At 31.8% G+C, this 16,251-nt stretch overlaps 1 pseudogene; it reads left to right on the top strand.

Moving 5' to 3' along the window:
* Positions 1 to 13,518: 13,518 nt before the first annotated feature.
* Positions 13,519 to 13,637, top strand: LOC111739458 (annotated as a pseudogene).
* Positions 13,638 to 16,251: the final 2,614 nt, after the last annotated feature.

Raw genomic sequence — 16,251 nt, forward strand, 5'->3', positions numbered from 1 at the left:
GCTTTGGTGACACTTCAGATTGTAAAAAATAATAAGATTGATTTAAACTGAGTCCTTTGGAAGGCAGTTGGCAAACCCTAGAGAAAATCAATGTGATTGTGGGTTCAGAATCCCTTGAAAAGAATTTTCTTAACTGGAACCAACTGCATCTCAAAAAAAAATCATGAAATAATGTCACCATAAAAAATTAATTAGTTAATTTAAATAAAAAGATATTAAATTGGGAAGGTGCTGAAAAGAGTATTGGATCTCATTTTTATTTTATGAATGATAAAACTGTAATTTATTTGCTTAAGTCAGACCACAATTATAGTCTGGTCTTGTGCTCTTCAGCAGGCTATGATTTCCATGACTTTTTATTGTTATTTTTTTTATGCAGTTTCTATACCAAGAAATCTTGACAAATTTTCTTCCTCTATTTCTGATGATTACTCTAATTTATGCTTTAAAAAATAGTTCTATGAACTTTATTCTATCACAAAATACAATGTATTTAAATATTTTGATTGAGAATGATCTTTAGTATTAAGATATATACCCCTAAATATATAACTTTTGTCTCCTTTTGTTTCCTGGAAACTAAGAAAAATTAGATTTATTAATAAAAGAAGCAGTAGTAAACTCATTAGTTTGTGATTTATTATATCACTATTTTCCCTATCAGAGGAAAAGAGTACCCTACTTATTTTTCGCAATACACAGATGCGGTAACTTAAGGTTTTCCTCTGGAGTCATAGCAGAATCTGGACAGCATATTTAATTACGGACTGTACAATTTCCTTGTGAATTATCTATTAGATGGCAATGTTTGTATATATATTCTCAATTTAACATCTTTTTTTTTTAAATTAACCAATTTTTTATGGTGACATTATATATAGGGTGGGGAGAGAGAGTGCTTTAAATCTATTTCTAAGCAATACTAAGAAAAATATTGCTTTTTTATTTTTGCAGTTGGAAAAAATAAGATTTATAATGGAATGCTACCACACAGTTTAAGAGTGATTGTGTGCAAGAGAATGCTACTGTGTGGGTGTGTATGTGCTGTGTTTGAATTCATCTTACAACAAGCTTCTACTTTTGTAAAAGGCCTCAAATGCTTCTTTTTACACTAAAATTAAAATGATGAATTCTATCTTGATAACTTTTCATAAAATCAGGAGAGGTATGTGTACTAGAAGTGAGAATTCTATTTTTTGGCATATTACTCCATTCAGTGGAAGTGAAAAATCTTCTAATTATTTTAAAAAACAACAACGTTTCAGAATAGAGTGGTAGTAGAGATTGTTATTTGACTGAAAATAATGTTTGTCTTGGGAATAGTAAGACCTTTAGGAACATATTTAATTTCTTTGTCATAAGAAAAATACTACTCAAAATGTGGCCCATTGACCAAAACCTGGATCACCCGGATCAGTAACAACAGCAGTAGCTGGAAACATTAGAAACGCACGTTCTGAAGCAAAGCCCAGAACTTCTGAATTAGACTTTCTATGGGCGGAACTCAGAAATCTTTAAATTAAATTACCCACATGATTCTTATTTCCACTAAAGTTTGAAAAATTCTGCCTTAGATTTCTCACTGAAAATAAAGAGATGACACTTATGGCAGCTAAGTTAAATGGCTTGTTAATTATAAGTTAGTAATTGATAAAAGATGATGAATAAATTAAAAAATAAATTTAATTTTACCATCTAACATACAGTTTGAGTTATATTTTAATACTTTAGAGTCATAAAGAAATAAAATTAGTCTTTCAATAAGATGTTCTAATATCATATGTATATGTTTTAATTGTTAAGACAATATATTACTTACAGCAATATGAAAATTACTAAAGACTATTCTTCAAAAGCAGGATAGTCATTTATGTGTTGTGCTATAAATATGTCAAATAAAATTTGGAAATGATCTACATAGCTAGAATTTTTTCAGTCTTCTTCACTATTTTTGGAAACTGAACACACAATATTTTAGGTATGGAAGACCTGGTAGAAGATGACTCCCCATTTACAGCAAATCTACTTAAAAAAAAAAAAGTTTTTAAAGCCTTATATCTTAGAAATCTCCAAATAGAAGGAACAATGGATATAATGAAGTAAATAAAATTTAGGATTATTGATAGTAAATCAGCAAATTAACTAGAGAACAGGCAAGGAAACTTCTGTTTCTCAATTCCCAGTTTGGTTCACCAAGCCACGTCAACGTCAAAGTTTAAAGGTGAAATACTAGTGTACAAATCTACCACACTGGGCATTTAAAAGTGTGAAGAGGTTAATTAGGAATCTGTAATTTCTAGTCTTTCTTAAACAACAGGGAATTTATAGTTTTATTAACCAAGTAAACCATGAAATCCTTATGTGTGCAGTATTTTTCTTTACTTATCATTTACTGACCAGTGTAAAAGCATATGGAGGTTTCACTATTCAGTTGTTATTGATTGGATTGTGTCCTTTTCAAAAAAGATATGTTGACGTTCTAACCTCCAGTAGGTCATGTAACTTTATTTGGAAATAGTGTCATCCAGATGTAACTAATTAAGATGAGGTCATACTGAAGTAAAGTATGTCCCTAATCCAATGACTGGCATCCTTATAAGAAAAACAGCCATGTGAAGATAGAGATTCGCAAAGAGAAAGGTATGTGATGATGAAAGCAGAGACTGGAGGTATGCATCTTTAAGGCAAGGAATAGCAAAGCTTGCTAGCAGACCACTAGAACCTTCATTTTAGACCTCTAGATTCCCAAACTATGAGGCAATAAATTTATGTTGGTTTAAGCCACTCAATTTATGGTATTTCATTAAAGTAGCCCTGGGAAACTAATATGCCAGCATTCTAAATATTTACTTTATTTCCACTGAAATACAGGCTATACTTCAGACAATTTTGGATTGCAAAGGCCCTTAAAAATTAATGTTCACAGTTTCATTTTATAATCAAGTTAACTGAATTTAAATGTTGTAAAATGGTGTCTAAAATACTAAATTATAAATATTGAAAGAGATAATACTTCCTAAGTAATAACCCATTATAACTGTTTATTTTTTAATAATTCAGTCTTCCTAGGGCTATACAGCTTTCATTTAGGACTGCAGCAAGTTACAATAGTGACTTCGCTATCAAAGGCAAATGAAAATCAATGTCTTCTTCTCCCTTCGTACAACATAGTGCCAAGACTGTAACTTGCACTGGAGGAAATATTGTTGCCCTATTGAATATTTTGTCTTCACATAGAATACTCCTAACAAACAACAGAGTAAAACAACAATTAAAGCAGCTACAGCCAGTCACTCAATTACAATTCAAAGAATCATCTTGCCCTCACTGCTTTTACCTATGTTCTTGTTCTTGAATTTATTCCACTGTCTTCCTAGTTTTATGTCATTAAATCAACAAGGATTTGCGGGAATCTGCTGTGTGTCATCCATTTCTTGCTATTCGTGGTGAACAAGACAAACTAATAAAGTCCTGCTCTTAGGTTGTTTACTACATTATGATTTTATTTATTATTATTATTATCACCAAAGCCCTTAGATAGTACCCTGCATGGGAAAATTGAACTAAAGTTTTCCTATTTAGGTACTTGATAGCCCCTCAGGATTCAGTGTGTTTTGCACTCTGGGTTTTCCCATTTTTGTTTCAGTTGAAAGTCTTGACCACTTGCCAGTCTCTGAGATCTCTGATCTCCCTCTCTGATGTATATCTAAGCAGGGCTACTTCAAACACCCATAAAAAGAAAAGAGAAAGTATAGTAGATGGCTTCATGGCTTCCCGAAGAAGCCAGGCTGACAGAGGTTCAACAGTTAAAGTCACTTGTACATAGCACAGGATCAATAAATATTTCTTGATTTTATTCTGGAGTGAACATCAGCTTATTGTTTAATGTTTACGTTTACCCTAGACTATTAACAAAATTAAAATTTTGTCATATTTATTTGTGATGCATTATAATCTTTTCAACATACTGGATTTTAACACTGCACGAAGCATTGGAAACAGTGCAGTTTCCAACTCATCCGACTGAACTAATGGCTTTAGAATATATTCATGCGGTGAAAATATATTGTGTTGATTTTAACAAGAGAATCATTTATAGTCGACCATAAAGAGTAAATCATTAACCTACACATAAAAAATAATCCAGATTAGTTCTCTTTTTGTTAGAGGGCATGTAACGCAGGAAATTCTCAGATGATGTTGTTTTTCCAACTTATACTTCAGAGGATTTGTCATCTTTCCTAATTTTTGTACCCTCCCTTTTTACTATTGTCTATCTTATGGCCACCAATAGTAATGAGTAAATCTTCCTTGCTCACATTTTTTCTGAGCTCTATTTTGCAGCCTCTGCAGACAGACCAGTTTCGCTGTCAGCATTAGGATCAGCTTTCCCTGCCACTAAAGACCAAAAGCATGTCCAAATGCATATCTTTTTGACATTAACCACACTAAAAAAAAATAAAAATATGTGTTACATAAAATATTATAAATATATATATATATACACACACACACACACACACACACACACACACACATATCACATACATATATAATGTTTTACCACCGCTATCAGCCTCTGTGGCTTAGAGTATTCGGCCATAGAACAGGACAAGTCCATCCACGAATCTCACTCTGTGGAACCCTCTATTTTTTCTAATATACTTTTAAATTTATACAATTTAATCCCATGTTATATTATGGATTTCTCTCAAAATAGAGTCCATTTTCTTGATGCCCGGGGGAGTAGAATACAGGTAATTAATTTTGTGGAAACCAATGTGAAATTCTTAATCGTTTTTTCAATGCTGATATTGTTCATGTATGGTCTATAAGTCAAATACATCACAATTTATTTTTTCCTCTTGTTTATGTAATGTACTCTGCCTTATTCCAAAGAAGATTTAAATTAGTTTTAAAATGTAATAATTTTTCAATCTTGTCTGGAATCCTAATCTTTGGAAATGTTATTATTTTTCTGAAAAAGTCCAATCTGTGTTCCAAAAAACTGACTTAAAGCAAGTCTTGTTTAACACAATCAATTTTATGGATTATAGGCATGATTTTACATATGCTGAGATATTCACTTCTTAATTTTACATATTGAGGATATACCAAACAAAATTCATAGTAAAATGAAAGCAAACCATTTCAAAATGGACTTTTATATTTCCCTCAGAGACCAATTAGTTTTATTATACCGACACAGTTCCCAAATTTATGTGGAAACATTGAAAGATGGGTTATCAGAGGTAATTACAATACATTCCCCCTGGATTTAATTATAGGATGTAACTCAAAATATAAGGCAACATGTGTGAAAGACAAGCAAATCTCCTTGGATTTGATTACAAGATAGCCATGCATCATTTCCCATCTTCATGTTTCACCTGGAAATCTTTCATTAATTTAGGAAGAAAGTACACTGTTTCTTGAAAAAGTGAATTTTATATGCTACCTCACTGACCACCACACTCAGTAGTTTTATATGACAGAACTACACTTAAAAAACACAATTACGACAAAACCACAAACCAATGGTTGATTTTTATATTCAATTGTACATGTCTAAAGCAACTACTGACATGCTTTTCTTCTCTTTGTCACTCATTTCTAAAACGTTGTATTTTCTTAACTCAGTTATTTATAAATATTAGTACTGAAGATCTTTAAAAATCAGGATGGATTGCTCTCTGCAAACTTAAAGCCCATCAATGGAGAACAGTAGGTTATTATGCCAAACCTTTTCTATCTAACAGCTATTCTTTTTATTTTTACATAAAATCAAGAATCTTTGAAATATCACATCGATGAATAACTATACTCAAATATGATTTTTCAACTACTAAGTGTATAACAGTAAAGGTCAGCAAAAACATAAATTAACAAAAATTTTGTGCATCAGATCTCAATACTTATTTTTTTCTAGGTTTTCCTTTTTAACTCAATGAAAAATTATCTTAATTGAAAGAACAATTATTATTTCTCATGCTCATGGGTATGAAGGTTGGCGGCAAATTGGTTGGATTAGATTAGACTCAAGGCTCCATTTTCTGGTTCTCAGACTCCTGGCTACAGATATGGATTCAGGTTAGTTCTATATTTATTTAATCTTTCTTGAATCAGCAGCTACTGGGCTTATGTCTGCTTTATGTGTCCTATCCTGAGTCCCAGGCTCTCTGAGGCACATTCCTCTCATGAAAGATCATAAAATCATAAGCTCCAAGCCAAGTCTTTGCTTGCAGTAACATCATTACCTTCCATTAGTCAAAGTAAGTTACATGATTAAGCCTAACATTGATACAGGGAGTAATTATATTTACTTATAGAAAAAGAGGAAAAGAATGTTAAAATTTTTATGAAAAATAACCTGAATGATCATTTGTAAACTTTTATTTTGTATCCTCCAGCTTTACCTTTATCTTTGTATTGTCAATTATGGTTACACTCTAGGACCTTTATTCCACTAGCTTTATTATTTAATCAAATTGACTTTTATTGCACTGTATGATTTTTAATAAACTAGCTATTTAATAATTATAAAAAATGTGGTAACTATTCAATGCATGAATATAAAATAAACACATTCTTTAATAACCTTTTAAAAATTTCTTAATCTTCTATTTCCTGTCAATCATGAGTGAATTTGTTTCTTTCATTTCAAGAATTGCTTTTATGTAAGACAATTAACAGTTTCATGGAAATATACTTTGAAGTAAGATAGCTTTGAAGAGTTGTGTGTGTACTCATCAATTTTTATTTTAAAACTCTCCAACTCTAAATTAATCTTGGATTACAATTTTGGAAAGCTATTCTATATATTTTCTCTCCCTCTCTCTCTCTGTCTCTACACACACACACACACACACACACACACACACACACACACAGTTTAATATATATTAAATATGTACATAATTCAAAGATCAAAGAACGATAGCTGGGTATGATTTCTAGGGACCCTGGTTATGTAATTCATACCTATAAAAGAACAATTATATCATTTTATTTTTATCTATTTTTTTAACATTAAATAATACTCAAAAATTTAAATAAAGAAGGCCTTGGATAAATCCCGTCTAAAACTTCTATCGAGGATGGAACTTGCTATTAAGCAATTCAAAAGTTGCAGTTCTATAATGGGTAGTTACAATTCTACTTTTTAAATATATATTTTAGAGAAGGAGTTTCTAAGTGGCCTTTTGCTCCTGGAAAATATGGTTTATGATTTGTCACTTTTATAGAGATTGTATAACTCATTGTTTTCTATTTGAGACATTTGAGGAGCCATGAATTGTTTTGTTCTTTCTACTGACTTTTGATATTAAACGATATTAGAGATGAATCTTTCCTAAGATATGGAATATCACATAGAAGACTAGAGAAATCGTTATGCAGAATGTATTCTGGGGATTTTTAAATAGAACTATATTTAGAAAGCTTCTGCCTTTAATTAGAAAAATATCTAGAAAAACTTTCTCTCTCGTGTAGTAATTATTCTTAATTGGTTAAATAAATAGTGTCATAATAAAGAAGAATAAAAGTCATTGGTAATATTTATTTCAGTCAAAATCTTTAGGATAGGATAAGAAACAAATATGATATTCAGGAATCTGGTCACCTTATTAATCTATTAGAGCAAGTATTTTCCAAACCCTCTAAGGGGGAGGATTTTTGCTCTGTAGTTTAGAGACTTTAATACTTCTTATCACGTGGCTCTAATATCTTATGCAAGGCCCTTGAATGAGCCCACAGAGAATAGAAAAGACATGTGAGATCAGTTTTGCTTCAAACATGGATAAAACTGTGTTAGGTTGTGTCACATAGAAAGATATACCTTCTGAATTTGGACAAAGGAAATGATATTGAGGATTATTAGAAATAGGATAATGTTATGTTCTAATACAGAATAGATTAGGTGATAGAATATGTGAGTAGTGAAAAATATCATGTCCATTCCACTGAGTCCATTTCACTCAGTGGATCCTAAAGACAGAAGTCATCCACATGCTGTTATTGACACATAATATTTCTATTTCTGAAATTCTTAATTTATGTAAATCCGGGCACTCCTGCTGATATTTCACAATTCTGCTTAGGAATCTCTTCTTTGGTGATGCTTCCCTGATGATTACAAATTCCTGAGAGCATGAGTTTAAATTCTGTGTTTTTTTCTGTGACACATACATAGTTTCATTGCTGCAAAGATCACATTACATTGTATTTATTTGTGTATTAGTTCAGTTCAGATGGCTGTACCTTATTCTGTTTTCCCTCAGTGCTAATGGTTACGCTTTACAAATGGTAGTTACTAAATACATACCTGTCAAAACAATATCATGTGATCCAAGAAATGGAAAGCTTGAGAAATTTTGTTGTCAATCTAGGGTTTACTAATTTTTACATCATACTCATAATTTGTTTTTCTTCTACCCAAAATATGAGTCAGAAAATAGTTCTAGCAAAAAAGTAGGAAGAAATGCATTATACAGTAAAAACAAATTTTAAATATTAGGTGTATATATCTCAGCTGCCTACAAAATGTGAAGGAATTTCTTGTGGGTCATCAGAATTTTAATTATCAAGAGACTAATCAAGTAAATACTTGCCCTTTCAAGTAGCATACAAGTGAAGAAACTGAAGATGAACAAAGAGGTCGGGGAGAGTGTCCCCAAGAGGACAATATTAGAAGCTATGAAGTTAACTAGAAAGTGGAATGTGGAAGTCCAGCAATGCAGCACAAAGTAGCCCATGTTGGCCCAATTTTATAAAGGATGTTTTCGAAATACCTGACTTTTGGGGAGGGTAGGAGAGAATAGGGATTTTTTTTTTTCCAAAAAAGAAGAAAACTCCTTCAAAAACTCCAATTTTTTCTCATAAATGTAAACATAAATTGTAATTTTCAGCATACAAATGCTTTAACTTAAGTGTATATTCCAGACTCTGTTATTCAAGAAACACTAAAGTCTTCTTTGTCACATTTTCCTAAATTACAATATTGTTTAATTCCTAGTCTTCCCTTCTTATAGCAATGATGGTTTGAAGGAAAAAAAATGTACAATGTTGTTAATATTTCAAGTCAGTATGAATATATAGTTTTCAAGTGCTAGGCTTATTTTTTTTCCCTAATTAAACTTGTTCAAAACTTTTGCCTTTACATTTAAGTGCATAAAAAAATAAAAAAAGTTAATGAATAAATCTAAATTTTTTTGAGGTCTTGATTAATCATGTTAGAAAATATTTGGCCAGAATTCAGGATTTCTGATTCTGTTCAGCCACATATCACTTCCACAGAGAAAAGCACAGAACAGATTCTCCATGTCAAAAGCTCTTTATTACAACAAAACTCCTCTCTTATCCCAAGATAGTCTTCTGAAGTAATAGACTAGCACACCAGGGCCCACAATTGACTTCTTTTGCAAAAGCCACTGGAAGCCTATGGTCTACAGGAACAGCAAATGGGGGAATTCCTTTGGGAGTTCGTCCTGAATGTTTTAACACATACTTGGAACAGAAAAGTGAACCTAATGTGGGAGTCAGATATATCTATAATAGATGATTTAAACTATTCACTACATACTCTCTTCTAAGGCCTCCACTGTCTTCTTCTTGATTTTTTATGGGAACTATGGGTGATATCGAAGAGTAATTTTACAGGTTTCTTTCCAAGCTGTGAATAAACTTATATTCTAAGGAGACCTATCACCAGAAACCAAAGAAAAAGATATAAGTAAACAGATAAAGTAACCAATTCTGCAGACTTAGGTACATTGGAATTCATTGTCTTTTACAGAAAGCTCTATCTAAAGAAACACGATTGTAGAATGAATATACCAGGATTTGACTTAATTAGGTCATTCCTAATCAGCAGGTAAAGAAAATAAAAAGAAGAAAAATTAAACTTTCTAAAAGCCAGTAGTCCTCAAGCAACACATTCTACATAAATTAATGACTTTATGGATGCATCAATAGTTTTTTTTGGTTTGTTTGTTTTTTACTTCATGGTTCTGCAAGTATCCAATGCCATTTCTAGGATCTCTGAATTTTTGATTTGATACTCTGCATTTAGCTGGTAATAGAAAAGAAAGAGTAAGCTGGAGACCTAGCAGGAGATTTAGGAGTCATGTCACTTCACCAGTGCCTACAATCTATTAGACAGAATTAATTTAAAAGCACCACTTAGATGCAAGGAAGCTGTAAAGAATGGAAGGAAAATAGAATAATTGGATGAACACATTGCATGTCTCTGCCCAAAGACAAAATATATTCACAAATTTTCTACTCCAGACACAATTGCATGAAACAAAGCTATATTTAGTCGGTTCATATTATTCAACAGATACTAAAATTTACTGATTGCTCTGCAATGGTCACTGCTCCTAGAAGCTTACACGAAGAGTGATGAGAGAGAGAGATTTTAAAACAACAAACTACAATACAACACAGTATGATATGAGATAAGGTAAATGGGATCTAAATGTAATGGAAATATCAGAATTTAAAAAAAAGGAGTAGATTATTCTTATTGCTACTTGATAGATGAGTAGAAACTTTTTAGGTAGCACTAGGATGAAATTAGAGGCTAAGAGGAACTTAATTAGAAAAGAAGGAGTAGAAGAAAAACATAAAGATGGACTCATTAAAGGTTTACAAGTAGTTCAGTCTGGCTATTATATAAGGCCCAAGGCAGAGAAGAGAAACAAAAAGATTAGTGGAAGTATAAATTATAAAGTCTTTTATATGTCAGTTAGGATTTTATCTTGGAGAAGATAAAGAGTGATTTTAAGCAAAAAACTGATTAAATTTCAATTTAGAAATATCACTAGTTGCAGAGTGAAGAATCAAAGAAAGGGAAAGGCATAGGGCAAAAAAGGAGACAAATATTGAAACGACTGAAACAAGAAATGATATAGCCGAGAAATAAGCAGTTAGTATGGATTTGAGAAATGTTAGAAAGTAGAGTTGACAAGCATTGTTGTTGTTTTAGATGCAGGATTTAAGAAAGTCAAGCTCAGGATAGCAGTTAGTCTTTAAGCATTAATACTTAAGGAAGAAGTGTAACATTTAGGCAGTCCTGTGTCCCAGGCCATGTAGACCTTTGTATCTTTCTGTGAACATTACATTATTCTCTTATGTCTCATGGTAAAAACTGATGGAATAATTTTTGGAATTATCAAGTCTTATGGTGGAGATGTTCAATAGAAAATCAGAAACACAGGACTGATAATAAGAGAATATTCTTTTAAATTGATATATATTTGAGGGTCGTCAGTTTCTAGGGTATAATTGAAACCAGAAGTGTATAATTAAGAAAGCTCGAGTATCATATTTAAAAATTGAGCTAAGAAAGAATAGTGCATAAATGAGAGTAAAATCCAGAAAAATAGAAAGAGAACTATAAAAGATATGCACTGAATCATCAGCATCAAATTAGGACACAAATTAGAGAAACATTAACAATGGCTATTAAACTTAATAAATAGAAGATTACGGATGACTTGAGCAAGAATGATTTCAAAGGAATAGTGGTAGAAATTAATGCAATGGTTGGAGAAATAAGTAGAGGAGAAGAAAAAGATCAGGGTAGCTTTATTGGCTATATAAAATACTGATACATATACTTATAAAGGATCAAAGAAAATAGGAACTAGTACAATGCTCCCTGAACGATACTTTCATTTTAATTAGAATTGTCCTTATATTGAACCTAAAATCCGGAGAAAATTCTATGAATTACCAACACCACAAAAAAAATTTACATACTTAAAACATTTATATTTTAGGTTGATTGATGACTGCTAATTAACTAAGAAATGTAATAGTGTCTCTACTCTTGCTGAAAGGCTATATTTAGATGACAGGTTCACTACGGAGGTGTGCTATGGAAAAGAACCACATTTATCAGAATTATATGAACTAGGTTCCATGCTATTAAGAAAAGAAAACAAAATTACATTTAAAGTTTTAGTATTATTTTTTGCCTATATTTGTACATTTTACTGACTAAGTAATTTATTGTATACATTTAAAGTATCTCCTGTTTATAATACAAATGTGTCTCTTTTTTTCTTCAAACTAATTTTCCTGGAAGTGAATAGTTTATTGTTTATAATATGTTAATTCATTCACAAAGCACACAAGAGAATACTTGATTATACCAGTGTTATACTAAGAACTGAGAATGGATATGCAAATACATACACATAGCCTCAGCTATCCTAGAACTTAATCTGTAAGAAAATTGAGAAATGTTCATAACTAAGCATAAAAGATAGTAAGGGAACAGTTCCACTGGTATATTCTTTATAATTTTTGAGGATCAAAAGATCACTTCATGTTGAGGTCACCTGTTGGGGTAGAGAAGGTGGTATTTACTTAGTATTGCATAGATCCATAGAATTTTGATAGATGAATACTGCGGCGGACAGTTAAAACAAACTTTCAGCAGGAAGAAATGACACTAGAAAGGGAAGTCGTAATTGGAAAACGAACAGCTTAGATTAAGGGACACCAGGTAGAGACATTTGTAGTAGATCTAAGAACTTAGTGATATATATCTGAATGAGTGTGGTAGTCGTAGGAATAAAAGGAGATAGTCGTAAAGAGAGATTGGCAGGAAAAATAAGTGGTTCTGTCAACTATTTTGATAAAGAAAGTGAAGAAGAGGGAAAACTAAATAATGACTCCAAGGAATTGAGACTGAAACAGTAGAAAACTGAAATAGGGAGCCAGGATTTTTGCTATTTTAGGGTAGAAATAACAACTGCATTTTAAATATCTAAGTTTCATAATTAAAACAAGATTCTATGTGAAAATTTTCAGAAGAAAAACATATCAAGGGAAAATAACCCACAGACAGAAGAACTGATTGCATGACAAATTTCTTACCAGCAAATTTTACCATTAATTAGTGAGCACATATAAGAGGGTGAGCATTTATTGTCACAAGAAATGAAAAATCAAGGCTCTCAAGACATTTAAATTATCTCTGTGTAATTTTTCACTGACTTAATATAGTTATTTACATCAGCACTGCAGCCTTTTATGTCCTATTCTTACTGTCTGGGAAAGTACACTATCATTCACCAGCCACTCATCTTTTGGCTGCACAGCAAGTTTGTAGGATCTCATCACAAACTAATCACTCCTTAGATTCAATCTCCTGTCAAGATTTTTCTTGAAAAATGTCCACTTATGCTTCTTCAACCAGGCATCTATAATCTGCTGTTTTAAAACTGTCTCCAAATTTAACTTGTACATAAAAAGTATAAAGACAATGTGATAGTAATCTCTATACATATTTTAAAGACAGTTTGAATTGGTAAGTAAAAAAAAGATCTAGAAAGGATTTTTGAGATTTATCCCACAAAAAGATGGTGATCACAACTAAAATAAAGGTAACAATGTAATATTAATAATATTAGAATAAAATACTAATAATGTTAAAATAAAATCTCCATGTGGTAATTAAAGAAGCTGAAGCTTAGAGAGAAGTGGTTGAAGAATTTCAGACAATTTTACTATGGCCATGCTACCCTGAACAAACCTGATCCTGCCTGATCTCAGAAGCTAAGCAGGGTGGGGCCTAGTTAGTACCTGGATGGGAGACCACTTAGGTAGACCAGGTACTGTAGGCATGAAAAAAAAAAGAATCTCAGACAATTTTAAATGCAATCTCACTCTGTAACCTTTTTTTTTTTTTTTTTTAAGGTGTACCATGATTTAACTGTCTCTGTAACATAGTATCTTATGGTACAAAGTAGAGTTTAGACTGTCCCTGAATATGTTAGAATGTTTTCAGCTGCAAGGAGAACACTTGACCAAAGATGCTATAAACAATAGGGGCTTATTTTTCTCATATTATAGAAAGACTAGAGACAGTTGTTCCCATGAGTAAATCCAAGTTCCTCCTAAATTTCTGCTTGGCCTCCATTCATGGTCACACGAAAGTGATTGTGTTGGTCCTAACTGTCCTTACACTATAGTCTACAAAATCAGAAAGAGATGATGAGTCCTCCCTACCCCTCCCTTTTCCTACCCTCTCCTCTGCTCCTGATGATTTCTGTTAAAACTTATTTTTATTTAATTGGGACCCTAAAAGGGTAGATGTTAATCATAGTCTACAGACAAAATAAAGATATATATAATACAATTAAAAAATATGATTATCTGTATCAAACCATTGAACAATTATGGGAATCCATCTATTGAATTACTTATATTTCAGCAAAGAGAATGTCTACTATAATTATACGATACCACATTATTTAATTTAAAAATTTAATAACACAGATTTCACAGATTTTTTTGAATCTTGCTTTTAATACCAGACCTTAAAAGTTAGAAAAAACTAAGAGATTTAAGAAAAATTAGCATTAAATAAAAGAAATAAATTTTTTTTTCAGAAAAATATTTTATAGAGATATGGAGAGCCATATTCAATACTGGCTCATATAGGAGGGCTTACCAACTTGGCCATATGGGATTTCATGGAGAAATTATTAACAAATCTAGTTTATATCTTTGGCTACATGGTTCCATATAGTTAAATTTAGAGTTGTTCCAGAAAGTTTTCTTTTGGAAACTTTCTGGAACAACCATTTTTAAATGATTTTCTTTCATCTTTCAATACATAATTTTTTGACATTTTTGAAGACTTTAATGTATAAGGCCTTTGTTTATTTGAGTAATACAAAATAGTTTAGAGATCTATTCACTAGGGTTGAAAGAGAGGTGAGAAAAACTTAGGATATTTAGTTAATATCCTAAGGAGAGAAGCTGTACAGAATTAGTGTTAAAAAGGATACGTAGGCATGGTCATAATAATTCTGGTAATTATAAATGGTGACCAGTATAACATAAGAGATGGAACAGAGGAATGGGACATTTAAACAGCCAATGATCCTTGGGAGCTATGTGAAAGGAAGTCATTCTTGAGAGACAAGTCATAACGGCAGGAATTCCAGAAGTGGGTAAGATGTAGGGACAAGATTCAGCCTTCTTAAAGGAAGGTGGTGGTGGGCAGGAGCTAGACAGACTTCATGATGCTAATCAGAAACATGAGTCAGAGTGGCCAGTTCCCAAGTAGTACTAGACAGAGTTACTTATCACACTGAAGAGAAGATTGAATTGTTGAAACTTAAATGATTCATTCTCAACAGGTACTAAAATTCATTGCTCATCCCTGAAGCTGGAGAAAAATAGTCATGATTGCCACCAAGATAAATATCTGGGGAACTATATCTGACCTGTTGTATATAGGACTCCTAATATTCTCTCTGCTTATAGCATAGTTGGTTCAAAATCCATGGATCTAGAACTCTGAATGGTCACCACCTGTAGTCTTAACATAAAAAAAAAAAAAAAAGTCAGCAAAAAAAAGACAGAGACTGACATCTTTTCCTGCATATACAAGACAGATTATTTTATATTTAAAATGAAATCTGTGAGTCCTCTGGTTAATGACTGCACATAGTAGATATGGTGAGTAGAGTTGTGATTGACATAAACGTTAATCATCCAACAAGTAAGTTGCATTACATTACAATAGAAAAACATAAAAGGTCATGTTTGATGAGAATCAACTTTGGAAGAAATCATAGTTCATGAATAATAACCTTCAGTTCAGGGAAGTGTAAATCACAGAGTGTTATTAAGAGAAGAAAGTGAGCATCAATGTCTGCTTTGGTAGTCTATTAACTGATATAATAGAAATGAAGATCTTTCTAGTGAAAAATCTATAAAAAGGAAAATGGGCCAAGTGTTCATAGGGCATCTGTCTTTTATAGCCAGCCCAGCAAGAATGAAAGAGCAGTGATTTCATAAGCTAAATATGTGAATTTAATGAATTTTGAGAAAATCAAGGCACAACGTTTAATTTTATTTTTCTTATTGGTGTTAAGTAATATATTTTAGCTTTACTTATTTGAGCTATTATATTTCTTTGTCTCTTGACTATATTTTGAGCAAAATTATCTACATTCCATTCTAGTTATTAAATTTCTGATGTACTTTTTTGAGTTTTGAAGTAAAACACGTATGTCAAAGGACCGATATAGAAATAAATGTCCAACTTAATTTCTTAGTATAAAGTGAATGCCCATATAATTATCATCTAGGCTAAGAAATATAATATTGCTGGTCTTTCGGAAGCCCCTACACCTATCTTATATGGTTTCCTTATCATAACCTTATTACCCCATAAAATATACCACTTTCTTAAATTTTATATTAAGAAAAGGAAATCTTGCT

This window comes from Pteropus vampyrus, unplaced genomic scaffold, assembly GCF_000151845.1.
Source record: "Pteropus vampyrus isolate Shadow unplaced genomic scaffold, Pvam_2.0 Scaffold2, whole genome shotgun sequence".
NCBI lineage: Eukaryota > Metazoa > Chordata > Mammalia > Chiroptera > Pteropodidae > Pteropus > Pteropus vampyrus.